We start from the raw sequence: 27,129 nt of genomic DNA, 5'->3' as shown, positions 1-27,129 counted from the left end.
TAAAATTGCACATATAAATGTATAAATAATCTGGCTAATACATAAAGGGAAAAACTTGGCGTCCACCGTGGACTTAGTCGGCTAACGATCAAATCGGTGAACCGTTTTGCACCTCGTATTCACGCGCAATGGCCCGTTCGTGAGACCGACGACACCGGAAGTCGTCGACCATTCGTACGACAAGGTGGAGACTCGTGGAAAGTTAACGAGCGTGCCACGACGTCGCTCCATCTCCTCGCGTAGATTTATCGTGTTCCGATTTACAAGGCAATTCGCGCTCACGCGTGCTGCAATAATAAACATAGCTATTTCGCGAGCAGCGATAGCAACAATAATAATAGAAACAGCAGCAGCAATAATAACGCTTTGAAATTCACCAGCGATGTTATTAACAATTACAATGGTAAAAATAACGATGAACCGATAACTTGTCTGTGACGAGCGTCGTTATTATAATTGCGAAATAAAAATCGCGAATATGAAGAAATTGCAACTGGCGTTTAACGATCAAATTTATTCAATTTAGATAATTTCTGTGTAGTTGCGATATTTTAATTCGATGATAAACAGCAGTGAGTACGTTCTTGCAAGATAAATCCATCCAAATCTCACATTTGTCGCTGTGATTTATAAGGAAAAATGAATTGGAAAATTTAGTTCGCATCGATTTTCCACGTCGATCTTGTAGTTTGAAGTATGACGGATTATTCTAATTTTAACCGCCGCTTAATCTATCATTAAGTAGCTTAAACTTTCATAACAAGTTGAGCCGAGATTAAATGTAACATCGAATACGATAACACATTTCTAAGTATCAGTTAAGTACTAGTTAAATGCCACATTCTTAAGATTAACCTACAACTTCTGAAAACGTACGCCAGGTCCTTTCTCCTGGCTGTGAAGCCGACGAATAAATAGAGCCACACATACACACACACACATATGTATATGTCGTATAATGAACGTTCCCGTGAATTGGCCATCCTTGTTATGTACCATAAACGATATCTTACTGATACAAATGTAATTACTACAGAGTTTAACAAGTAACAGCGGTGATGAGATGATCGAGATGCTGATGACAATGAATTTAGGTTCGAAAACGAATCCACGGCCAACGGGATGACGAACGCGATTTCTGCCACAGCCTAAGTCGAGCTCGACCTACCGATCCACGATTCTGCTGTGTCTCAACGTACTTGTCCCCAGCACAAGTAGAACTTACCTGACTGAAGCTCAGTCCAAGTGGAGCTGCCCTTGAATACTCCTCTCCGTACCTCTCTGTACCTCTCGGGTCAATCTTTGTTTTTAAGGAGAGCTATTTAATTACTCTATACCTCTGTTAGGTACACGTCCCTCCCGTGACCATGGCTAGGTTCAGCGACCCGTTATGTCACTTCGAGCCCAAGCCCACTGTCGTAAATCGTGGGCACTCATGCTCGGATTAAATCACAAACGACTATCCCTCGGTCTTATTATTTAAGTACAGCTATGATAAAAAGTCTGGACTAAAGTATCAGGGACCTTGCCAGACCATTTCAAAGGAAAGGCCCCGACGTCCTTTCATCTCCGAAACTGTAAATCCGCAGAATCCGAAATCTGGCAATTTTTTATCCGCAGAATTACGATGTGACGAAACTGATCTCGTTAGATATTCCTTGAAAATTTCATTCTACAGCGGAAATATCGACCGTAAAACTCACTTTAAGCGATCATGCACTTTTTGCTCCATCGCGTGAATAATATAACCTCGTGGAATAGCAGGCCTTTGTTTTTTCAAATCACGCGTGAATATCGTTTTGTAGCGCTAGTTAAACGCTGCAGCGAAAACCACAGGCAATGAAATACGTAAAGCACCAAGGTGCACTCGCGCGTCCAATAAACTGTATGTAAAATTGCTGTACGTGGTGGGTTATTTATTTCGGACGATTATAGGCGTAATTGCACGGTAGTAAATACGAGTAATACTTGTTGAAAAAGCAAAGAAGCGGTCGGTGCAAACAGCAGAAAAGAAAGCGATACTCGACCACCACTTGCAGGGGCAACCTTGAAACGCTTCAGAGAAACCGCCGTGGAAAAGTCACGGGAACGTTGTACGGGGTTAACTGGACGAAGAGAAAAGTAATTATTATTATACAATGCGCGAATCTTTGATCGAAGTATTTGGAGATTTAGCATGGTTCGTATCGTGTGCTTTATGTCAAATATAATACTTTGAAATTTCCTTATGATTGGCTTGATCGTATTGGTGAAGTTTGAAAACAACGTAAAATTGTACATGTAGAAATTGCAAGGTATTTATCGCAAATGTATATTTGATTAAAAAATTAGTATACCGAGTGAGCAGCTGTCTTGAGCAGCTCGTAACAGATTAATCTTAAGGTTTCTAGGAGCGAGCCTATGTATATCAGGTTTATCCTGAGAGCTGATATTACATTCCATTTCAGGTTCTTCTTTTCAGATTAATCAGCAGTTCTTTTGTACGTGTGATTGATGTAAGTGAGAGTGTTTGTTATTAGAAGCTCCTCCTTCTTTCGCGTTTCTCTTATATCGTTTAGCATGAATTAAATCAAGTGAATTAATTACTATTGAAAAAAATAAGTCCCAAGTACAGGGATTTGTACGGGTTCCTCGTGCTTGTGGAAAAGCGGCGACACGCGACCTTCGACAGACGCGTGGTCGTATAAAGAGAACCCAGTTGCAAAGTAACATGGAGCGCCATCATCGTGGCGAAACAAAGCGGCTCCGCGGCACAAAGACTATTTCATCCGTCTGCGAAGAAATGTCAAACACGTGGGTTGTCGGGCCGGGCTAAAGGCAACTGGAAAACGAAAGGGTAAGATAGAGAAAAATCGCGGTCTGTGTATTCATAGACGCGGCTCGAAAGAGACAGTGGCGGAAGAAAAACGGAAGGTGGAAGAGGAAGCGAAACGTGAGAAGCCGAGGAGGAAAGGGAAAGCGAAGGAAATGAAATAATCTGACGGCACAAAGCGGCAGACAAGAAGAATCACTCGAGGTGACTTAACTGTCGAAAAGTTTGAACTTCCAACGAAAACCCTTTAACCAAGCTAAAACGACGGATGTAGAAAAAGAGAAGGCAGAGTAAATTTCAATTTCCACGGCGCAACATCGTGTCTCTTTGTCGATTGTTCGAAAGAGGATTCGGAACAGCGTTATCGCGTTTCGTTTAAAAACAAAGTAAGAGGAGAAAAAAGGAAAGAAGAGGAGAAAGAAAAGCGGATCGGTGTTTCACCTCGCCTTTCTCCGCTAATTACAAAATTAAAGGACCAAAGAGACTGCTTGCGCCGGATGAATGAAAGCCCTAATTTACCGGGGAACAGTCGCTTCAAGGTTACAAACGCTTGAAACAGAAACGCGGCGGTAAAAGCTGCGCTGAATGCTCCGTGCATCGTGCAGCGGGAGGGGGGAAGCGTAAAAAGCACGGCGACGCCGTCATCGTGGCCGTAAGAAGAGGAAAAACCAGGAGAACAGAGAATTAAAATAGTGGCGCCAAAGAACAAGATACAAAACCCGCGTGGATGAAGGGAACGAAAAGAGAGGAGAGCCAGTGACACGGTACCGGGAAAAGGAACGAAACGATCGTAGCGAAAGGGGTGATACGAGTAAAAGCGGCCACAGCGAGCGACAGAGATGAACAGAGAGGAGCGAAGAGAGAAGAAGAGACAGAAAGATACATTGGAAAGTGAAAAATAAAAGCGTCGTTCAGCCGCCTAATTATTTTAATTTGCATCGGATAATGAACGCTGCAATTAAAAATAATAAAAAAGACCTGCTCACCCCTCGCGTCCCACGTTGCCCGCTCACTGCAGTGTGCAAAGAGAATGTAAACACGGATGAACGAAGGCTGACAACCAGCCAGAAAAGAGAGGGGAAAAGGAAACGGGAGAAAAAGGTGGAACGAAAATCGGGGTGACATCGAGTCTGCCTGGGTCCTGCGTGATAGGGTTAATGAGTCAACGGGTCAATTACACGGCGTCGATTGTAAAGCGCGTTCGAAATACAGTGGAGTCTCGGTTATCCGATTGCCATTTAGCCCAAGTTGCGTATTGTTGTGCTTTGAATTTTATCGTAACTTCAGTTTGCTTCTTTTTTCCTTTTTGCAATTTTTTCACGAAAACTACGAAAGCACGTAAATAGTTGAATATTTGCCGAAGCAGTTAATCAAACTTTCAACGACCATCCATAACGAACTAAACTGAAATAGCCGTAGGATATTACGCGATGCAAATGTTTTCTATGATTTCATCGCGCGATTTACCAACAATGGTACCATTCTCCGTACACGTGCCGGATAAGTGGCAACACGTGGGATAATCGAGGTGGAAGTGCGAAGGCAAAAAAGGAAGATAAAAGAAAGAAAAAGGTCGAACGTATTGAAATTGTTCTTTGGTCATCGGCGATCGAACGGCTCACTTCTCCGATGTTCTCGTTACCTTGAAGCGCAATCTCGTAGAAAGGATTTCTTTCCTTAATTTCAATATGAGCTTCCTTCCGCCAGCTACGGCACGATAATGGGCGAAACGAAAGAAACGTTAATTCCATTGGCCTAATCCGATGTTATCGATGAGAATAAAAAGCCCGCCGAGTGACTTTGCCGCGGTAGAATTTGCTCGGCGAGCACCGCGCTTCTTCTCTTTCTCGCGTGCCCCGTTACCCGTGATCCTCGAATAATTGTGATTCTAAAATGTAGTCAGTCTTTGGCGAGTATCTTCGGAAAATGCACGCCTTCTCATACTCTATTAAGAATATTATTTCCTTCCGTGGAATCGTTCTTCCGCCACCACTGCCCGAGGACGCGAAAGACCAGAGTGGAAGAAGCATCCCCCGGTTCAACTTCTATCCAACCACGCGCATCTCTGTCTTGCTCCCTGCGGCACCGTTTCCATCCTTCCTCCACCCTCTTTCTTCTCGTTTCACCTGTTTTTCCTCGCCTTGGCCGATCTCTGTCGCGCTCACGACCGGCGCAAGCCAGCCTCGATCTTTTCCTCTTCTGCCTCTGTCTCGTGTTCTTTGCCACCCCCGTTCGCTCGTTCTCTCTCTCTCTCTTTCTTCGTTTTTCTCTCCGTCTGTTTCCCTTTGGCTCGCCCTAGCCGCCCTCGTGCGCCCGGTGCACACGCGGAAGGGGAAATTTTCTCTCCTCGAGTTTTCTCCTCTGCTCGCTAAGCTCCGCTGATATTACCCGACGAGGAAATTTCGCGATATTCCTTGGCGAGAGATTTATAGAAAAATTAATTATGCAACTTGGAATCCTCTTGCCTCGGACGGCCGGTTTGCACGCGAGCCGAGAAGAGAAGGCGAAAGCGAAGCAGCCGGTAGACGCGGCACGCGTGCACGCTTCGAATCGCCGATCCTCTCGCGTTTCTATCGATTTTCCTACGTTTCAGTCGTTGACCGCCTGAGTAGCAGGCAACGCGACAAAACGCTTCCGCGTCACGAATCCTTTTTTCGAGGCCGTCGTATCGATCTCTTGGAAAAATAAAAACGCGCTGTCTAATGCTTAGTCTTACGTGTATTAACCCCGTTGATGATGGATAGTCTCGGCGAAAAGAGGAGAATGAAAGTCCGAAGCAGAGCGCGTCACTCGGATTTCTCACGTGTTTATTCGTTCAAGTGCGATCGGCGTTTCTCGTGTTTTACATGTCTTTAATGAAAATATAAATTCATGAGAATAAGCGCCAGTTGATATATTAATCGTTGGTAGGGTAAGATCAAGATTGTGGGAGAATTAATTTAGGCGAAGCTAATGAATTTAGGGCCAAGGTAGAGATAAGCTTTGCGTAATAATGTTTATAGAGCAGCTGATATTATGTATGTATAGGTCGTATATGTGTGTTTGGGTTACAATCTTATTAAATAAAATAAAACGTGTATACGCATATGGATTTTATTATATTTATATTTTGTAATACTGTACGATGTGCGGTATTTGTATAATTCCATAGGCAATCAAAATTATTATAAATTTATATTTCCATATATTTTCATAAGTTTTTATTCGAAAATAGCGTTCGATATTTTCCGCTACTTGCACGTTCATGAAGATTAATATCCTTCGATGATTTAGGTATCAGGCAGCCAACACGTCACGGTTTTCCTAATTGTTCGCGTAGAATTTCACGAAAAATTTGCGTGGCATTTTTACAAGGCAAGCAGATATTAACAAAAGGATGAGGAAAGGGGGGGGGGAATAATCGCGGGATCTATAACTGGCACGATCACGACATATTGACGCAACTATAAATTCCCTCGATTCTAAACACATCGAGCATCGTGTATTTATCTCGAACGTGTTCAAAGATCTGTTAAAACAATCAATGTCCGATTCTCATCCCTAGAACGAAAGAAGGCGGAGATCTCGCTAGAGACGGGCGAATTACGCGTTGAGAACATTTAATGGAAGGTAAAAGGTGGCATAAAAGCCTGACGTAAATAATCAACAACGAAGATGCGCGAATTACGCACATTGTTTTATACGACCGTGCACTTTCGCTGTGGACAATGATTTTCTTCGAATTGCATCTTTCGGATTAATCGGGATGCACCGAAGGAGCCTGGTGCTTGTGTCATTGTTATTTCCAGATTATTTCAATCTTGACGTTTTCATAAATTTACAATTATTGGAAATATATCAGGCGTTTGTTCTCGCCTAAATCGTACAGGCAATGCAAGGAAACAATCAATTTATTACAAAGCTAGCAGAGACGGCAGGAATCTTCCAACAAGCAGACGAATCGATTAAATTGCAGGGATAAAAGCTGCGAATTACAAAAGCTGCGGTACTTTACTTGGCCGTTTATGTGTCGATTTTTATATCGTTCTTGGAACAGAGCATAAAATTATTACGGACACCGTGTAGAAAGCTTTCTAGAGGCCGACGCTCCGATTGTATTGGCAAAATCGGGACGTCGGGAGAGACAGGATCCATTGAAAAGGAGTAAGCGAGTTTTGGAGTTATTTCAGTAGGTAGAAACCCTTCTGGAAACGCACGAGGCACGCCGACTCCGCCAAACTGAAACCTACAAGTGGCACGAAAACTCGCGATTAATAACAATTTATATGGCAAATTCTGCGCTGTCGTACGAACTGTCGCTGTACACCTATCAGAGAAATACACGCCTTTCTAGAAGCAGCGTGCCAAGCACCTCGATTCTACCGATAAAACCTGAAACTCGTGCAGAGAAACACGTGATCAATAATTTACATAGCAGATAGTTCATTCATATGGCAGATTGCGCGATATTCTGCGTACGGTGTAGAAACGAGACACGTGAGCAGGCTGCTGTCAAGTCCTAAGGGAACGTTGCCGAAGAGGAGACACGGCAAATGGCAGATTGGCGAAGACTCTGCCCGGTAATGAGACGAACGAGCACGCGGGTCGCGGGAATTTCAAGAAAGATACAGGACAAACCTCGACAATGCGGAAAATTACAAGGAGCCGTTGCACGCGGATAACAATGCCGCCGGTGGAACCCTAAATGCCCGGGCTCTTTTCCGCTGACGAGGTTGCCTAGTTATTGCCCCGGAGAAGATGCGCCCGATGCATAGATTACGCGCGGCATGCGACGCGCTCGTACGTGATGCGCCGCAATTTCGGGCAAACGGGTTTATTCTAATACGACGTCGTTCAGACACGCCAGACGAAATTAGTCCAACGTTCGTAAACGCCGAGCCCCCGAGAGAATTTACAAGAGTTACAAGACTCGCTCTCCTTCCGGATAATAAGGAACTTTATCCTCTCGCAGACTTTCATTGCGCACGCCCTTCGCTTGCCACGTTTGCGCGAGAACGTATCTCGGTTGACACGTGGAACGGTAGACAGGTTCCTCGTCCTTTCTTTTTCATTTATTTTTCTTTTCTCTTCTCGGTGATTCCCTTGGCCAAGAGTTTCAGTTTTATAGGCTCGGTAGGCTTTCTTGAAGGTTGAAGGAAGGCACGTTAGCTCGAATCAATTTTCAAGGGATTTTTACGAGTTTGTTCGCGTTGACGGATTGCGAATTTAGTCTCGCGGTTGTTCTACGAAAGAGGATTGCGGATTTCACTTGCAGGCTAATGAAAAATTGGTCGAATGTGCTCCCATTTGAGTTTTTCGAATTTTTCTGAAACGTTCCACGATAATCTTACTTTTAGATCCTGATCGACCGAAGAAGTTGGTAGATCTTTCTTCTCCTCCATTATTTTCTCTTCCGCTCGATGCTGCCCCGTTTTCCCGCCCTCTTTGCGCTCTGTCTCTTCTAAAATTTCCATAAAGCGATTTTTCCACTCTTCTTCGCTTATTTCTTCTTCTATATTTATTTATCTGTTTCCACGCTTCTTGTTCTGTTTTGATCTTCTCGATTTTCTTCATTTCTTCTTCTTCGTGTCTTTCCTTTCTTTGCCCGCACCACTGTTTCAATGCCTTCTCCACTGCATTTTCCTTTCACAAACCCTTTTCCTCTCTTCCCACTCCTTGTCGTACCACACTTTCTCTCCCACGCTCCGTTTCCTTATCTTCACTTTCTTCTTTGGCATTACCTCGTTTATCTTCTTCTTCATTTCTGTCCACATGATTTCCTCCACTGTTCTTCCATTGCAGGTTCAGTCTTTCCATTCCTCCAAGTATTTTTCCACACTTTCGTTTGTCCATTCCCTTTTCTCCTTCCCTTCTTCTTTCTTTTCCTCGTGATTCTGATTCTAAGGTCCATGATCTCTAAGGCACGTGGTCCGACTCTGTTCTTTTTTCCACTTTCATGTCAATTATTTCTCCTGATCGACCGAAGTAAATCGATCAGAAATTACCTTCCAATCTATCCGACCTTTCGAAACATTCGCGTAATTTGGATTCGGAAACATCCCACCACTTCTGATTACTCCTTTTCTCTTATATCTCAGCCATCGAATTCCATTTATATTCGTCAATGGCAAGGAAATGATTTATCGAGCGGTTTATATACGATCATATAGCAGCATGACGCGAGCAACTTTTTCCTATCGTTCAATTAATTACTCGATAAATATCCATTGCTTCGGACGTTGGACTAACAGCCTGAGCAATTATTGCGAGCTATATATGGAATTAAAGACGTCGTAATTGTTAGTAAGAGATGTTTCGTATCAATAAACTCATCGGATCACGCTGTTCCGTTAACATCATCTCGCCAGCCGAAATTAGCATCTGCACTCTGAAGGCTACTTCACACGCCGAACCGGCTAATACGCGATGACGTTTTACGCTGTTTAATGACTGTATTACGCTGTAACGTTAGCTCAAGAGATAGAGAGAAAGTTCTCTCCTTTTTCTCTTTTTACATTTAATTCTTTACATTCTCAATTTGTCCAATTTGGACATTTGGAGGAATTATAGAGAGAAAGTGACACGGATATGGCAGAAGCTAACGTTTCGCCACAAATTAGCGTCGTAAACGCGCGCCTTGATATTTCATTTGCAACAATGTCGCGTGAAATAAACGCTTGTTCGTGTTTGCGTAATGCAGAGCCGAAGCCCGGTGGCTTGTCAAACAGCGAAATAATTCGTGAAGATAAAGGAAGCATCGGGTCCAAGGTAGTTGACTCTAAGCAGCTGATAAGACGATAAAACAAACAAATTTCCTAACACCAGCCGGTCCAACTACCGATGAGCTTATCGAGCAACGAAGTAACGTGTGAAAGTTGGATAAAGAAACAGCTTATGTGATTTTCAATTGAAACGATTAATAGGACGATAAAAAAGCAGATCTCCGTCGTTCGTACTTGCGTAGTTTCGCAATTCCGGCCTCGAAATAGTAACGAGTTTATCAAGCGGCGAAATAATGTGAGAAAGTTACGTAAACGAAGAAAACTGCTATGTCCAAGAGATTGTCGATTCTAACGACGAGTCGAGTCTGGCCAATTAATAGGATGAAAAAACGCGAACAAGTTTGTGCAGTTTGTACCGTTCGTATTTCCGTAATCCCGTGCTGCCACTGTTAACGACTGAAATAATATAGGAAGCTTATGCGAATAAAGAAATTACTATACGCAGCATATGGCCAATTTTAATACGATGACACATGGTGAAGAAATTCGTGCCTTTACCCATTTGCATGCAAACGCGGATTATTATTTCATTGCTTTTTATTTCAGTCGCTAAGTATTCTTCAGACGTGAGAGATCACGTTTGTCAGCATCTCGCCTATATCAATTTACTGTGTTGATCATGTTAAAGAATTATTTATTTATTGTTATTTATCGTTGCTTAGTCCGTGGCTTTCAGCTTGGACGAACTTTCGGTTTTAATGTGCATTTCTTCTCTTATGTATCTACCTGCCCTCTTTTCCACTCTATTCTATTTTCTAAAAATTAAAACTAGCAACTACTAATTAATCACTAATGACTAAAAACTATTGCAACTTTGGGCTTTAGTCTCCTTGCTGTGCATCCTTTGGTCTTCTCTTCTTTGTTATTGCTTTCAGTTCTGTTAAACCTCCTCCTGTCTCGTTTAGCACTTTCCCTATGTCCTCTGGTCCTGCCGTTATTTCACATTCTTCTATTACGTGTCTCAGGTCTTCTTCGTTCCTTTTGCATAGTCTGCATCTTTCTTCTTCCTCCTTCCAGTATTCCCTCGCTTTGGTCTCGTTTCCACGTCTGAATCTTGCCAGTATTCTTCTGTCCTTCCACTTCATCCTCCCTCCTAAGTACTTTGGTCACTTTTCTGTGAGAAACAATATCGTTCAATTTCTTATTTTCCTTTTCCCTCTGTCATAAGGAATGTAAGATGCGATGTTCGAAAGATAACATTGTCTACCGATCGTTTCGAACAGCAAATTTTCGATAGACTCCATGAATGCAAATGGGTCGAACAATCTAACAGCAAAGTGGAAGAACATGATAATTGAATCGTTTGGAGGAAAAATTAAGAGCGACGAAAAGCGCGGGAAAACGCGAGCATCCGGAAACTTGGTGGGAGAGAAAAAAAAATTGAGTAACACAGATTAAAGGCGGAGACTGGATTCTCGTTGTAGTCGTACCACGTCGACGGTGCTTAAAAAGCGCCCCCTCGGCGCCGCGCGAGAATACAAACGCGACAAAAAACTCCCCCTCGAGAAGCTCCTCGGGATTCCCAACAGTCGCCCTAAAACCGACCACCCTAAAAGGGCATCCCTTCGCCCTTCCAACTTCCTGCCTGGCCGCCACTGCTGCTTTACCGACGTAGGGGACCCGATCGAGCAAACTTTTCCGTAGAACAGGCTACGTTCGTCCGATGTCACGTGATCCTGGAGGTCGAAGGGTAGAACCGGCTTCTTGCAAAAATTACGCTACCCTTTTCCTTCTTCGGCTCGTTCTTCTTTATTTAGTTGCGAGCTAGTAGCGAGTTAGCTTCGGCGTCTTTACAGTCTTTCGAAATTAATTCGAAGGAAGAATATCGTTATCTTTGGTTATTCGCGATGAGAAAAGTTGTAGGAGTACGGCGGAGAGTTAGATGGGAAGGGTGGACGATATTATTGGCAGAAAATTGAGGAGTTAAAGTGGCCTCTATGAAAATTTAAAGGTTTCTTCCTTTTTCTTCTTTTTGCTTTCTTTTCGCGAGATCCCGCGGTCTCGTCGCCTTACATCAACCGCTCGTTGTTCCTTAATTAAATTGACTTTTTGACTACGATGCAATTACCGCGTCGTGAATAAAGCCGGAAAGAAAATTCTCTGACCCAGAAAGCGTTGCTGAAAAATTGCCGCGGTTAAGCATGACGAAGAACCGCGATTTCTTTTCTTTTCTGTAATCTTTCCTTTTTTTCCCGCCCTCCTCCTCTTTTCCGCTTCTTTTTTTCTTCGCCCTGTTTTCGCAGATTAAAAGTAAATTTCGGATTTACGCGTGCCCACCGGCATCCGGAAACCGCTTCATCCGAATATTACGGTCGGATTAATGAGAATTTACGATAACAAATCTGACTGTAAAAATCGATCGCGATTCCAGCTATCGTACCGGTTCCACTCGAAATGGAGAGTGAAATGCCCGCTTTGAATTATTTCCATTGGCTGTTTGATAAACGCTGGCGACCTCAGCTTCGGAAAATAAGAGAAAAGAAACTACGGCTGAGTGTTACGTAAGTGAAAACTCGGTCGTGAGTATGTAATTCACGCTAAATTCTAAGTTTCTTCTCTCTTTTTCTTTTTTCCAAACATGTACGCTGGATATTAACATTCCTTTTTAAGCAGCAACACGCCGTGTTACGATCGATAAAGTATTTTCGGCACACGCGTATATGTGGGATTGGACCGGCCGCATTTCGTATTCATTGCGTGGAATGAGCATTAATGGGGAAAAAATAATAATTCATCAAAAGTGCGGACAGGTTTTCGTGCTAACGACCTCCAGTCACGAATCGAGCATTCCTGCGTAATGAATCAAGATGGTGACACAAAGTGGTGGCACCCTACTGACCCTAATGCGTACGATCGCGTTAAAAAGAATAAAACGCCGGAGAGAAGCAGACAAAGAGCTGTATAACAATTGGCAAATTTTCTACTGCTCTTCGATATTTCTATATAAAATACAAAAATATAGATACACAGAGAAGATTGCTCAGTGTCGTGAAAAGTGCGATAACTGACTAGCAGGAAAATAATTAGCTGATAGGAATTGGTGCAGAATAACACAGTAAGATGGTTATTTACAAGAGATATTTGTTGGAGTTCTAGGAAAATAGCGAATTAGCAATTATCTACACGTGTTAATTCACACGATTTTCTGATCTACATCCCATTAAAGTTATCCGGGCTGAATTAAACAGGAAGCTAACGGCAGATCGATTAATTATTATTATTCATTTCTCTAAGATTTCCATACTAGTTCATTCGTTAATTCATCTTGCTCGTTACATCGTTCGATTTCGAGCTGCAGCTGTATCATAGAATATGATAGTTGTCAACTGTCGTGTCGTTGCCAATGCGAGGATGATACCCCGCTGGGGGTAGCCACCAACATGTTAATATAACTGTTAAAAAATTCTACCAAATGTCCAAATTGGACAAATTGTGAATTTCAATAAATAAATATAAAAAGAAAAAAACTGTCGTGTCGATGTTCCAAGGTGTTTCTTCTAAAAAGCCATAAGCATATTATCCTTCCATTTGTCACGAACGAACGTGTTCGATTGTTTTCTTTTTTTTTCTAGCTTCTTAAGGCACAGATACCGATTACGTAAAAAACAGGTAATCGCTACGTAATACGATGACACGTGCGATTTTTTCGCCAGGAGCCGCGTCCTACTTCTCGGTTGGCGCGAGAACGTTTGCACAATGATAAGCAAGTCCATTTCTGTATCATCGCTAAGTGTCCTAACTTTCCGATCATACGATAGACGATAGGCCATCGTTTAACACTGCACATTAGTTTACACCAGTGAATATTCCTTGGCTGTCTGAACGATGAAACGAAACAACTGTTACATAATATCTACGTCATGTAACACCTACCCTCTTCATATTTGAAGACTACTGCCGTGAAATCGCGTTGTTATTTTAAATATTGCATCGCTGGCTACACACGCAACCGCTAGAATGCGGATTTTTCTGCGTTTGCAGGAGACTCGCAAGCGAAAAATTCTGCTAAACGCGTGTATGAAATGTCCAGAACATAGTGTTTTCTACCATACGATACTTTGATATAGTGATTTTATATAATAGTTCAAGGATAGGACAATTTTCTACCAAGGTCCTGTTTCTTTAATTATATTCCAAAACGCGTGAATTCGCAGAAAAATGTCTGATTATTATATTTAGGGTGTTGGATGCAGTATATTGTGTACAAAATTTGAGAAATATTGGCCAACTGTTTGGTTGCATAGGACATTTTCGAAATTAGTTAGGCGAATGAAACCGATACGTGAAATTAAAAAATTGCTAGGAAATTATATTCCAAAACGCGTGAATTCGCATAAAAATATCTGATTATTATATTTAGGGTGTTGGATGCAGTATATTGTGTACAAAATTTGAGAAATATTGGCCAACTGTTTGGTTGCATAGGACATTTTCGAAATTAGTTAGGCGAATGAAACCGATACGTGAAATTAAAAAATTGCTAGGAAATTATATTCCAAAACGCGTGAATTCGCAGAAAAATGTCTGATTATTATATTTAGGGTGTTGGATGCAGTATATTGTGTACAAAATTTGAGAAATATTGGCCAACTGTTTGGTTGCATAGGACATTTTCGAAATTAGTTAGGCGAATGAAACCGATACGTGAAATTAAAAAATTGTTGGGAAATTAGTTTCAGGTGAATTGTTTGGTTACATAAAGTTACATTTGGTTTTTAATGTTGGTGTATTTACATGTATTAATTTACGCGTATGTGGAACGTGTACATGTGTTTAATACATCTCTTACGAAATTAGAAATTCTCTGTTAAATAATCGTCAGTTACTTGAAGCAGGTTAATAAATCATTTTGCTTCTTGCATAATTCGCGTGTTTTTATTTTGAAGAAATACTTGTATTTATATCATTCGTATAAATTAACCAAAATTTGCTGTTCAAGACCGAAGCTGGATTATTTGAGCAACAGAAACATTTGTCTTATTATTATACTAAGCTGCGTCACCGTAAATCAGGCACAGATTAAATCATGATTCTACGACCTTCTACTATTTCAAAATATATTTAATATTACACATGTTAGCTGCATTATATGTATTCAAAGCCACAACCTTGTAATGAAACATCGATGTAAGACAACAACGAAGGATTGGCTACTGAACGAGAAATAAAAATGATTTACAATGTCGCGCGTTAACGAGGGAACAAATAACCAAGAGATTGGAACTAGTCGGATAAATTAGTCGCGTAAATAGAACAACGACAAATTAGGTAGAAAACGACAAATAAAGAATAATTTACAATAGAGCTGATTATTAATGAACATGAAACATAATGACGAAGAGATTAGAACCAGTCACATAAATATAAGGAGCGAAGAATCGGCCACAAAACAGGAAATAAAAAATAATTTACTATTCACGTTAATGAACGCATAAAACGAATAAAGAAGAGATAAGAGGTAGCCGCATATAAACATAACAGCGATGAACTGGATAGAAAACAAGGAATAAAAAATGATTTACGACAGCGCTCATTAATGTAGAAACAAATGACGAAGAGATTAGAAATACGTTAGTCACATAAATTTCTCTGTCCGTTCCAATCGCTTCGCTACATTCTTTCCACCAGCATTTCCAAGACGGACGACCGAGGAAGAAAAATCGGACGAGCAGGCTTAAATATATTCAGCTACGTGTACACGTGAAACGTCTTTTGAGTCGAAGCTTAGGGTCGACCACCACACCGGATACGGGGACACAAAGTTTCGACTCTACCAATTCCACAGGCTAAAGGAATTTCGAAGGCCCTTTCGGGATAATGGGCCATGGGACCGAGGGTTCAGACCTGTTTGAACCCGGCTCTCTGAACTTAGGCTACAAATACCAATGGGCGCCAATATTTCGAAGTAAACTCGACCCTTACACTTCAGGTAGGTCGCACAACGTTTCGACCAAGCTTAGGCCCGTTCAACCACGAAATCGTAGACTTCACTGATCAACGACCAAACTTTCCAAGAACTACGATTGTAAGGCTATAAAATGTTTGGAAGCGAAGGAAAAATATCTACTTTATTACCAATACATATTTTTATTACTAGTACAATGGATATTTGTTCCTGCTAGAACGAATAATATTTAATTGACCAGAAGCACTTGAAGAAAGAATATCTACTTTGTCATCGATCATTATTTTACCATTAAATCGATTAATAGTTTTTTCTGCCGGAATAAATAATTTTTAATTAGCCAAACAGGTGAGGATGCTTGAACTTAAAGGAAAAGCACTTTATTATTAATCTGATGAATAGCTATTTCTATCAGAATGAATGATTTTTAATTAGCCAAAAAGGTGAAAATACTTGAACTTGAAGGAAGAGCACTTTGTTATTAATGTGATGAATATTTATTTTTGTTAAAATGAATAGTTTTTTATTGACCAAAAAGGTGAAGATACTTGAATTGAAGGAAGAACACTTTGTTATTAATCTGATGAATATTTCTTCCTGTTAAAATGAACAGTTTTTAATTGTCTGAAAAACTTGAAAAGTTTGTACCTGAAGAAAGAAGATCTGCCTTGCCTTTGTCGATAATCTATTTTGTTATTGATCCAATGAATATTTCCTTGCCAGGATGAATATTGTTTATTGATCAGGAAGCTGAAAATGTTAGAATTTGAAGAAATGATATCTAGTTTGTCATTGATACCTATTTTAGAAGAACATTTTGTTATTAATCTGATGAATATTTGTTTTTATTAAAATGAACAGTTTTTAATTGACCAAAAAAGTGAGGATACTTGAACTTGAAGGAAAAGCACTTTGTTATTAATCTGATGAATAGTTATTTCTATCAGAATGAATAATTTTTAATTAGCCAAAAAGGTGAAGATATTTGAACTTGAAGGAAGAACATTTTACTATTAATCCACTGAACATTTGTTTCTACTAGAACGAGTAATTTTTAATTCGTCAAAGAGTCGAAGATTGGTCGCTAATACTAAGAAACGCTTATTCTTGCAAAGCCGCCAACGATAAAAATTATCTGTCGAAGAAGAAATCCTGTTCGCGCCGAAGATGAAAGAATTAAAAATAAACTACAAAGAAGAGACGTATACGATAAAAAGTATTCATAAAAGGTATTTTTTAACAGAAAAAAATTGAAAAAGAAATGACAAATGTCAGTTTCTTTCACCTGTGATATATCCACGATCGTTATCTTCTTTGTTATAATATTCAAGGCTAATGTTTCTAAAAATATATCATCGTTTCCGAATAAGAGAAAAAATATGGTGTACTTGAAATCGATTTTCGCTATTCCAAAGGAGAAATCAAAGTTCGCCTGCGGAGAAGAGGTCGTTTCCTTTTAAAGGGTCATGAGGTCACATTAAAGTCGAGCTCGTGTTACGCACACCCTTTTCGTCCTATCTACGCACATGTGGCTTAAAAATGCGGACGAGTCGGAATAAGGTGGACTTCAGCAAACAAGTGCAACCCTCGGTGACAATAGAATCCTTTAAGACCGCGGTTAAGCCACCTTGCACCTACAAAACGAGGTACAAAGGCTTCCGTAACTAGCTAAAAAGCCAGACGCCTTTTCTTTCAAGTACAATGCTTTGACCCCGTACGTTGCTCGGTTCACCGATAGAGCCAGTCGATTCACCAGCACAACCATCGCACGCACAACCATCGTGTTGGTGTTGTATTCGATAACTGTATGGATTATCGACATGTATATTAGCGAGCCAGTGTTAGGAGATTGTTTTAATCAACTGGTTGATCCAACGTGTCATCGTTGTTTTCACCCAACATTTAGCGACTGTACATTTTAGTGTACTTTGTGTTAAAGTTTAGCATAACGTGGAGACTTGTTATTTGTTGCAATGAAATTGTGATCAAGTTTGTACTAATATCGTTAGAAACATAGACTGTCCTGTTCTTTCGTTTCTATGAATTTTGATATATTACAGAGGACATGGCAATTCTGCTGTTGCTGCGTTTTTATAAATTTATAAAACTGCTTACGCAATTGTGAAACATCTTTTAGCGTATTACAAAGTTAAGTCGCCAGATATATGAAATATTCGTCAGAGTGCAGCTCTGTAATATTTATGATAAAAGTTTTATTTGCCTGCAATGTTTCCCTTTTAACAGAAATAAGGATCGAAATATGACATCCCTTCGTGGGTGGAACATGCAACATTAACAACAGAAAGTTCTACATCTCTCCCCGTAGTAACATTCATACGCAGGTTTCGTAAAAGCTGAATGAAATTCCATTATACGCTTCGGGCTAATCTTCAATTACTCGCCATCCTTTTCGCTACTTAAATAATTTATCAAAAGGCAAGCTATAGAACATGTCTTTTGAAAAATGTATAAAATACAGGAAATTTATAAAAACCAGATCTCTCGGATTTGTCCTACGGCGACCAAGTTCAAAGCTTTGTGATTTCGCTGCTAAGAATACAATTATTTAAATTAATCAAACCGTTAACTCTTCGGTCGATGAAATCCTGTTTAGAAAGTAGGAAATATTTTTTTTTTTTTTACTCGAATCGCGGGTATTTCGTAAATCGTAACTCGACACTTTCTAATTAATAAACAAAGAAACACGAAGATATCCCAAATGAATGTTCGCTACGACTATATTTTATACAACTTGATGCAAACACGACCGAAGAAATAGCAGCTGAAGGATGATTTTTCTAACGCTATACTTTGGATATCGTGGGTATTTTCGTCTGCGAATTCCTTGCTGTTGTATCTTTGAATTTCCCACGGATATATAAACAGCCGCGGCCTAATGATCTTTAAAAGAAATTCAAAATATACAAACAACGTTAATTTGATCTTGTCGTATAAGCAGGTCAAGAGGCGTAGCGTTATTTGCACTGCGTGACAGCATTAAAAATGCAAAAAGATGGACTTGGCCTCGCGACGTCCAGTCGACGAGAGGAAATTATCATGAACGTTGCGTCAATGCCGGATCAAAGTTCGAATTTCCACGATCGAATAACTGATCGAACTGTCTTCAATTCATTCGCGTAAACTCCGCAAGCAAATACAGGCGCATTAGCAATTAACGTCGCGATATAACGCCAGCGCAACACATAAGCCTTCGGGTTAATTAGGTGAATATCGAATTCAGCTGCATACGCGTCTGTCGAAATTCCTCTTACATAAACCCCAACTCTAGGTTTTCGTCGGGACAGAAATTTCGTCACCGGAAGCCCGAGCTAAACAGCTGTATGGCGCAAACAGTGCTAAGATTTAATTCGCCGAAAGCGTGGAGGTGCGGGTCATTAACGTAATCGTAAAATCATCCGCGGATGCCCGCTTAATCTTTTCAGTTGTAAAATCCTCACGTTCCTCGTCATCGATGTAACGCCGTAGAACGACCGGCAGAGACATCGTAGAACATCATCGTGAACCGTCGACGTCCCGTGGCAGAACCACGAGGACGAGAATTCTCTGCCTCGTCGCATCGTCCGAGTGCATCGGAACGTACACTTAAAAATAGAACGCGCGGTCTTGATTCAATTTCACAAGCCCGAATTACATCTGCCCGGATAAATTTGCGGTCGATCCGTTCTCGAAATCAATTAATAACGATGCCACCAAGTCATCCTGCGAAATATATCGGCGCAAAATCGTGATTAGCTTCGGTTAATAATCCACGGCCATTATGTATTTAATCCTGTGCTCGAGATAGTTCAAAGAATTATTAACCCGCGTATGGGTGTCGCTTGATAAATTATCCAGCATTTTACAGCGTAACGTAATAAATAAAACAAAGTATTTAACTGGTAAATAGGAACGGCGAGTATATTCGTCATTTGCCGTATCGATCTGTTTTCAACGTAATAATTTCTTCATTCGAGCATTCATAATATTTTTAGGTATTTCTGTTAACGATAAATCACGCCATGGTTAAATATGGAGAGAGTAAATTGACTTAAGTGAAATTGATTTATCTTTGTTACCTTTTTGTTTCGCGATTATCGAAGTTTCTAATTAAGGAATAATCCGGTTAATAGGTTAAGAGAAGAAAAATATTCCCTTTCGCGAAATTTCCGATTAACTTAAAGATTTTGATATTTGAACATATTTAGGAAAAAACGGGAGAGAAGGCGCGATAAACTGAACGCTTGTGTTTGCAAAAATGGCCAATTTTCACCTTCCGCTTCAACCTGCAATCGAAATCCAATGACGAATTTCGATAACGTTCAAACAGCACTATAATTCCGTGAGAGTAAAAGAGAATCCATTTCGTATAATTTTACATGTAAACTGTAATATACTATAATATTGCCTTTCGTATATAAAATATATATAAATACGTTTTTCATATTCCATTATCGTGCACATATATTATCGTTCGTATAGAGCGACATAAAGGTAAAAAAATATTTTCTATTCGAATGTTATAACGTTAATTAATTAAAATGTTACTATACTATATTTTTAAGAACCTATGATATTTGCCGAGAAAATTATTTCCGTTTCACGAAGCCGGTTGCCTGCGAAAATGCGCGCCGGTATTTATACGGCGACCCGAGTTTACCAGGCAACGTACAACACCTCAGACGAATGGAGAGGAGAAATGCGCGCGGCTGCAGCGAAAAACACTGCAAGGACGCACGCCGGATGCTCATCCGTACATGCTGGCCGACATTCAACAAGTGACTGACACTGATGTCGCGCGAACGATATCCTACATCCTCTACCCTACGAACCGACAGGGTTGCATCGACAGGAACGCGCAGCGGGGTCGATCGTTTTTCCCGAAAGGTCAAGAACGAATGAAAAAAAAAGTTGTGTTCTTTCGCTATTTCTATGCGCCGGCCCGCCAAACGAACGGAATAACGAGCGCACTAAAATACTTGAAATAGCCGGCGTTGAACCGCATAGTCGCGTAACCTCAATATCAGCAACAGTAAAACAACTTTTAGACGTTCCTCGTAAAACGTAATAGAACGCTTCGAAATCGTTTAATAACCCCTCCCCGATTGTAAACTCGATTAAAAAGTCCGCTTTCGACGTTCGTACAAAACATGTAAAGTCACACAAGATTGTTCGGGGCAGATGTTAATTAACGACGTGAAAAGAACGCACTCAAATATTCGTAGGGAAGAAAAAAATGAAATTCGAATGTCTGTCGTTGTTGTTGTTCTTGTTATTAATTCGGTGAATATGGTTGGATGTACGATTATCGGAAAAAAAAAGGAAGGGAGAAAGAATGAAATCCGTAGTGGATTTCAATAACAATCAAAACACGGGCGTAACAAACGAGATGCGACGGGTTTAATAATTTACCAATTGAAAGTGCAATTACTCACCGTGCTCGCCGATAATTTCAAGTGACTGAAGGGCCCGTGAGACATACGAAGTGTATCTCAAGGGTTAATTCTGGTCGGTATACCGTTGCCGAGATTTCCAGCCGATCAATCATTGACTGGTTACGCCAATGCAGCCATCTATAAAGCCACCAAAAATTAACGTGAAGCGATAATTGCCGCACCTATTCCTCGAAATATGTATACGCGATCAGCCTTGTTCATGCCTCTCCGCGATCTCTGCACTTACGAGTGAGCTCGTGCATATCGGCGTGAACGCCGTGAAACTGCGTCATTACTTTCCGGTTATGACTCAAATAATTAATAAAACTAAATTTTCATTCTACCTAATTAAATTCAAATTTCATTACGCTGAAAGTTTCGTTTAAACACGGACAACGTGCCACCCATTCTAGCAACGTCTACTAACGCGGATTAACCTAAATGCCATATTTTTTCGTTTACTAGTTCAAGTATGAAATAACTTTTACTTTTTCTTGCATGCGTTTCTTAATACTGTACATAAATTTCATTGAATGAATATATACATCGACTATAATTTCATTACAGACGCACGATGATGCTGATCGACGTCATGAAATAAATAAATATATATGTATGTATAATGCGATAAAGAGAAAGAGGCAAACACAATGGCACGTTTGAAATAAACGATTAACTGTGGAATTTTCTGCCGATAAATTCAAGTTCGTTACGTATTAAATAAAAAATACGTTTAATTAATAATCACCGTAAGAAGCTTTATATTGAAATTAAGATCAAATTCATGTATTAAAAATGAGAAGATAATGTATCTGATTATTATCGTAATAAAGATAAACTAATGGTTATGCACAGCAAGTAAGCATGTACGCTATCCTATTGATTGTTATCGTTTAAAATGAGACGACTTTATATAGTGTTAATTGTAAAAAGTAGATTAACACAAAGATGAAATGCATTTGATATAATCATCGGTCGTTTTTAAAATATATATATATATATACACAGAATAAGAACATGTATGGTAGGTACGCGGTATTTATAATTAACGATCGAACAACATACTCGCCATCAGTAGTTCTCTGTGTTCGTTAATGTACGCTGATTTCCGCTGTAGCTTCTTTATCTAACCTTCAAACCGGTTGGCCATCGTTCATCGTTGTGTTGAAAAATTGCATAGTCGAATTGATTAACGAAGAAGAACAAAGCTATTACGACAAATACAAGTTCTCCTCAAACTGTTCAATTGAAAATATCGAATCGAATATTAAGAATTATATTACAAATAACCTAACCTCGAAACGCATTCATTTACTCCTGCGCAACATCGTCAGACGATGGCGCTGTTCCTGCAATTCTTGACAAGCACATATATATTTCTTCCGCGTCGCCACAATTTCAAAATTGTACGTTTTCTTTGCCGCTTGAATCAACGTACGGCGCAAATTGAAGATGTTCAAGGAACTTTGAAAAATATCGCTTCATAATTATATCTTTGGAACGCAGCTTTCGATTCTCGAACTCGCTTTCTATATCGAACGATATCATTGGTGGAGTTCAGGTAATGGCGGCGCTCGCTGCACGGGGCCCATAGGCGCGTAAATATCAGCACGGATGAGCGCCAACGAGCAAAGTAAAGAACTGGCTTTACTCTCTACTCATCTCGAAACAGAAGAGAAAGAGGGATAGAGAAGGAAACTAGTGACAAAGAACGAAAAAGAGGGGCTAGCAAATAGAAAAAGAGAAAATCGAGGGGCCGTCATAATTCCTTGAATTGAACGGCGGGTTATTCTCCACCAAGGTTACACCGACGTAGAGGTTGAACGAAGCAAGCGGGCCAAGCAAGCAGGCTAGCAACCTAGCAGGCAGACTAGCATGCAAGCAAGTAAGTAAACGAGCAAGGCAGTCAGGCAAGCCAGGCAAGCAGACAGGCAAGTTGGCTGGCAGTGAGACGCAGAGAGAAAAGCGAAAGAGGGGGCACATGACGAGTAGGATGAGAAGAGGTTGGGTAAGAGAGGAAGGAGGAAGGTAGGGAATCGATAGAACGACAAGGACGGTGCGCGAGTATATACCGCAGCACGGCAGCATCAGGCGTCGTCGGCGGTATATGGAGTTGGATCAGACGGGTGGAGAGAGAGGAGGGTAAAAACGTTTCGAGGCGTCCCTGTCTGGCGGCGCCACCGTTGCGTCGCTGTAGAAACGTGGTACCAATGCTGCTGATGGTATATGTGTGTGAGTTAGCGGTAACGATGTAGAATAAGGGAATGTTAGTGGTAGTAGGAGTACGGTGGGGGAAACGTCAGGCTGGCAGGCTCGTGGGAGAGAGAAGTGAACGGCGGACAACGAGAGCTCATGGGGCGACAAGGAAGGGGATTGGTCGAAGCGTCGGTACGACTGGGGGGAGGAAGGAGGGCAACACGATCAGGTCGGCAGGCGGGTGAGAGAAGGAAGAATAGAGAGAGAAGGGGAGAGAGAGAGAGATGGAGGAAGAAACGTTGATGTCGAGCAGCGAGGTGAGCGAAACAGAATGAGGAGGGGAGTGGACGGGCGGTTGGTCGACAGCATGGGAGAGGGTCAGAGGGGTAAGGGGAGGTAGAGCCGACTTTATGCAGCTGCGGGACGATAACAACGATGGGCTACAGGACCGCCGCTATAGCTGGGGAAATGCCAAATGGGCTACAGGACTGTGCCGGCCTAGCTGTACGTTCGCTCGCTCGTAGTGGCATGGCGGACGGGCGGTAGAGAGAAGCAGGCAGGAAAGGCGGGAAGGAGAAAGGGATTTCAAGCGGTCGTCTCTTCTCGTCTGCCTCTGCGCTCTACCTACCTATGTATACCTACCTACCTACCCGGCCCGGGTGCTCTCTCCGGGTACTCTTCTCTCCACTGCCTGGAACGTACCGTCCTGGCCATACCTAACCTCTACTGTTTTCTGCGGCTAGCGCCCTTGCTGATGTTCCTCAACATCGGAGCACGTAGCCGCTTACGCAGACTTCGATGTCATTCATCTTGAGCGAGGTCGATTATTGTTCTCTTTCGGGTACCTTATGTCCGTACGAGTATGATGTCACGCAGTACTTAGGAGCACAGCAGCCTCTGTTAAAAACCATAGAAAAATATTGAAAATTATTTCTCTTCGTTTAATTGGTTGAATTTGTCAAAAATTTTATATTAGTTTATAATAAGTTTAATTGTTCGAAAATGGACAACGAACGAATACGTATAACTTTTTGAAACAAAATATCTGTGCCAATGTTCAGACTATGGTTATGTAGATAGAGTACAGACTAATATTTTACTATGCATGTTTTATATCGTTGAAATGGGAGTAATTTTCCTCTTCATTTAAAAGAAACGACATTCGTTACTTAAAATAAAATTTCTCTTATAATTAGTAATACCAACGAAATTTTAGAACCGTATAATAAACGTTATATTAATAAACACCAAGAGAAGTTGAATCCACGGTTTTATAAAGCATATTATGACTTCTATGTAGCACAAAGAATACAAGCAATAACGTAGATGGTACGTGAGGAATGGGGGAATTGTATATACACATACAAGTGAAACGAGAGTGTATTCTTTATATATAGGTTATATATATACATATATATATATAAAGAATACACGACCCGTAAAAATCCATATTTAAAACACCAGGACTTCACCTTCATGAGAGAAATTAATAATTCGTCCCTTTTCTTTTTTTGCTTCACAGTTTTATACCAGCCTGTCCAGAGTTCTATCTGGGAAATTTAGATTTCGTTGGAATTTCAAAAAACCATCCGAATCGATAATTCACTGTTAGAGACGAGAGACTAATTTTTTCAAATGATCGTACTTAATTCACTCATCGTTGCCAAGCACAAGAAAAAGTAACGTTCGATTAATGCAATACAAGAGAAATCTAACTTTATCATGTGTTTGAATTTGCCGCTGATTGCTGTAGGTGGATATATAGAGGCGCGAGAACAGCATGCTTTCGACAATCGTCAACGAGATACGTCGGTCCACGCAATGACGTCAGAGGCTGGTCCAATCCTGTCGAATACGTCCGTGGCCCGATCTCACCCTATTGAGCGAGAGAGAAAGGAAGATGCGGTGTATAGGTACATAAGGTAGGCTAGACAAAGATGGAGTGGTAGTTATATAGATATCGACAGGGAGGAAAGAGACAGAGAAAGAGAGTCGCAGAGGGACGCAAGAGCCAGCAAATAAGAGCACAGTCCAACAAATAGAAGGAGAAGACAGTTCGAGTTCCGCTCTCCTGCTCTTACGAGACGTGCACGCTGATTCAAGCCTTGCGATATTGTTGCCAGAATTGTTCGTTATAATTTACAATGTTCAGAATATTCCTGATGTGATCGTTGAGACAAATCCTGATTTTCTATGACATATGACGCGTTCGAGCACAAATACCTATCAGTATTTTTCATGCAAAAGAACGAAAGAGGTTATGCGACAACGATTGAGAAAAGAAAGTATTGAAACATCTACATATTTTCTATTCTATTCAAATACTTAAACTAGAATTTCATTAAATGTTATAGCTTTAACAGACACGATCGATAACGTAAAATAATTTTAACTGTATTTTATATTTTTACCGTTCACAAATTACGAAAGAGATTCAATGCTAGCTTGATGTTAGAGTTAGAATTTAAAATTTCCAGTAAAAATCCCGTCTTTCGAACTTCATTGCATATTTATCGACTAGCAGTAATAAATGGACTTACAAATTAGTTCTCTCTACAAAATTGTTTATTGCCACTGCGAACTAAAACGGTCAATTACTAAAAGACAGATACGTGCATACTCAAACAGAAAACGATACAAGTGTTTCATTTGAAAATTAAACGTGTGAAGTTATTAGCAATAAATTATAATAGTAAAGTAAAATTATTAATGCGCACCTCATGTACACATGATATTTCCAAAAGTGTTGTATTATTATTGAAATTATTGAACTTAATTGACAAAATTAAAAATTTAGTATCCGTTTTTTTGGTATTATAGTAATATTGTGTTTATGAAATGAGATATTGTTTCATTTTTCAAATTATTAATTAGAGGTTAGTAAAATATTCAAATTTACAGTAACCTCAATATTATAAATTCAATATTGAATTCAAAACTTTCAATAAAGCCTTCATATATTTAAAATACTTGTATATCATGAAAATTAGGCATTATAAACTTTTAGAGAGCTTTAGAAAGGGAGATTTAGAGAAGCTTTCTACATTTTATTATTTGAATGTTTTTTATATAATTAATAACTCCATATTTAACATTATTATATATTTTCCAAACTACAAACATAAATAAAAACATATAGTATAACACGAATTGCAATATTCGTTATATAAACGAAGTTAAAATAATTTTAAATATAGAATAAATATAATCATCGGAAAAACTGATAAATATAATGTTAATTTTAATATTAATGAGTACATAAATGCAAAGACATAATAAATTGTTAAAAAATATATTATAATATAAATTAATAAATACTTCATGGTTCGTAGATTGATTAAACTCAACATAAAATTAAAATCTATAAATATATGAAATTAGCAATTATATATTATAATGTAAAACTTATTGTAACAGTATATACTATTATTAACCAAAGAAAATAATGATAAACTATTAAGATTACTAAAAAATATTGCTAATTTATGTTGTATTTAAATTATACATAAAAATTTATTTTTAATAATAATAATAATGCACGTTTAGCTTTTTGTTTCGTCAATTGAGATTAATAATTTCTATAATAATGTAATTAAATAAGCATTCTTAGTGAGCATATACATATGTATATATAAAACACAAGGGAGCAGTGAGAAAGTAGGTTTGGCATAGCCTACGAATAGGAATTTCTGATGTTCTAAAAGAAGCTTACATAAATATTGAAATCTGAAATATTTATCTAAATATCTTTGTGCGTTACACAAAAAAATGAGAATAATAAAAATTAGACGCACATTACGTGCAAAAATGAAAGTAAATATTATTTTACATAAGAGTTTAAACTCCAGTTATAAGCTTAGTTCGAATTGCAGTCGCTAGGCAGCGCATGCGCATATACATCTATCTTTCCCACTGAAAGTTTTTATGCAAAAGGAAAAATTGAAATTTGACGTTTAGAAATCAAAATATTCTATCTTGAGTTAGAATAGTCGCTGATAGTACTAATAGTGTATAATTATTTGC

At 39.7% G+C, this 27,129-nt stretch overlaps 2 long non-coding RNA genes across 7 annotated transcripts in view; one reads left to right on the top strand and one right to left on the bottom strand.

Moving 5' to 3' along the window:
• Positions 1-23,763, bottom strand: part of LOC105666653 — a 410,566-nt gene extending 386,803 nt beyond the window's left edge. For 4 of the 6 annotated variants that reach the window (XR_007227038.1, XR_007227024.1, XR_007227029.1 and 1 more), the window contains exons 1-3: positions 22,206-22,349; positions 21,976-22,118; positions 20,911-21,048 (exon numbers count right to left, since the gene is read on the bottom strand). This is a non-coding gene — a long non-coding RNA (uncharacterized LOC105666653). Of the gene's footprint in view, positions 1-20,910; positions 21,049-21,975; positions 22,119-22,205; positions 22,356-23,748 lie in introns of those variants that run through there. The other 2 variants (XR_007227027.1, XR_007227028.1) reach the window with 2 other exon arrangements.
• Positions 22,516-25,927, top strand: LOC125386681. The gene is made up of 3 exons (XR_007227041.1): positions 22,516-23,925; positions 24,629-24,785; positions 24,860-25,927. It is a non-coding gene; the product is annotated as an uncharacterized LOC125386681 (long non-coding RNA).
• Positions 25,928-27,129: the final 1,202 nt, after the last annotated feature.

The sequence above is a fragment of the Bombus terrestris genome, chromosome 17 (genome assembly GCF_910591885.1).
Source record: "Bombus terrestris chromosome 17, iyBomTerr1.2, whole genome shotgun sequence".
In the NCBI taxonomy this organism is placed as follows: domain Eukaryota; kingdom Metazoa; phylum Arthropoda; class Insecta; order Hymenoptera; family Apidae; genus Bombus; species Bombus terrestris.
Note: the sequence above shows the minus strand (reverse complement) of the source record. Positions and strands in the feature narration are given on the sequence as shown.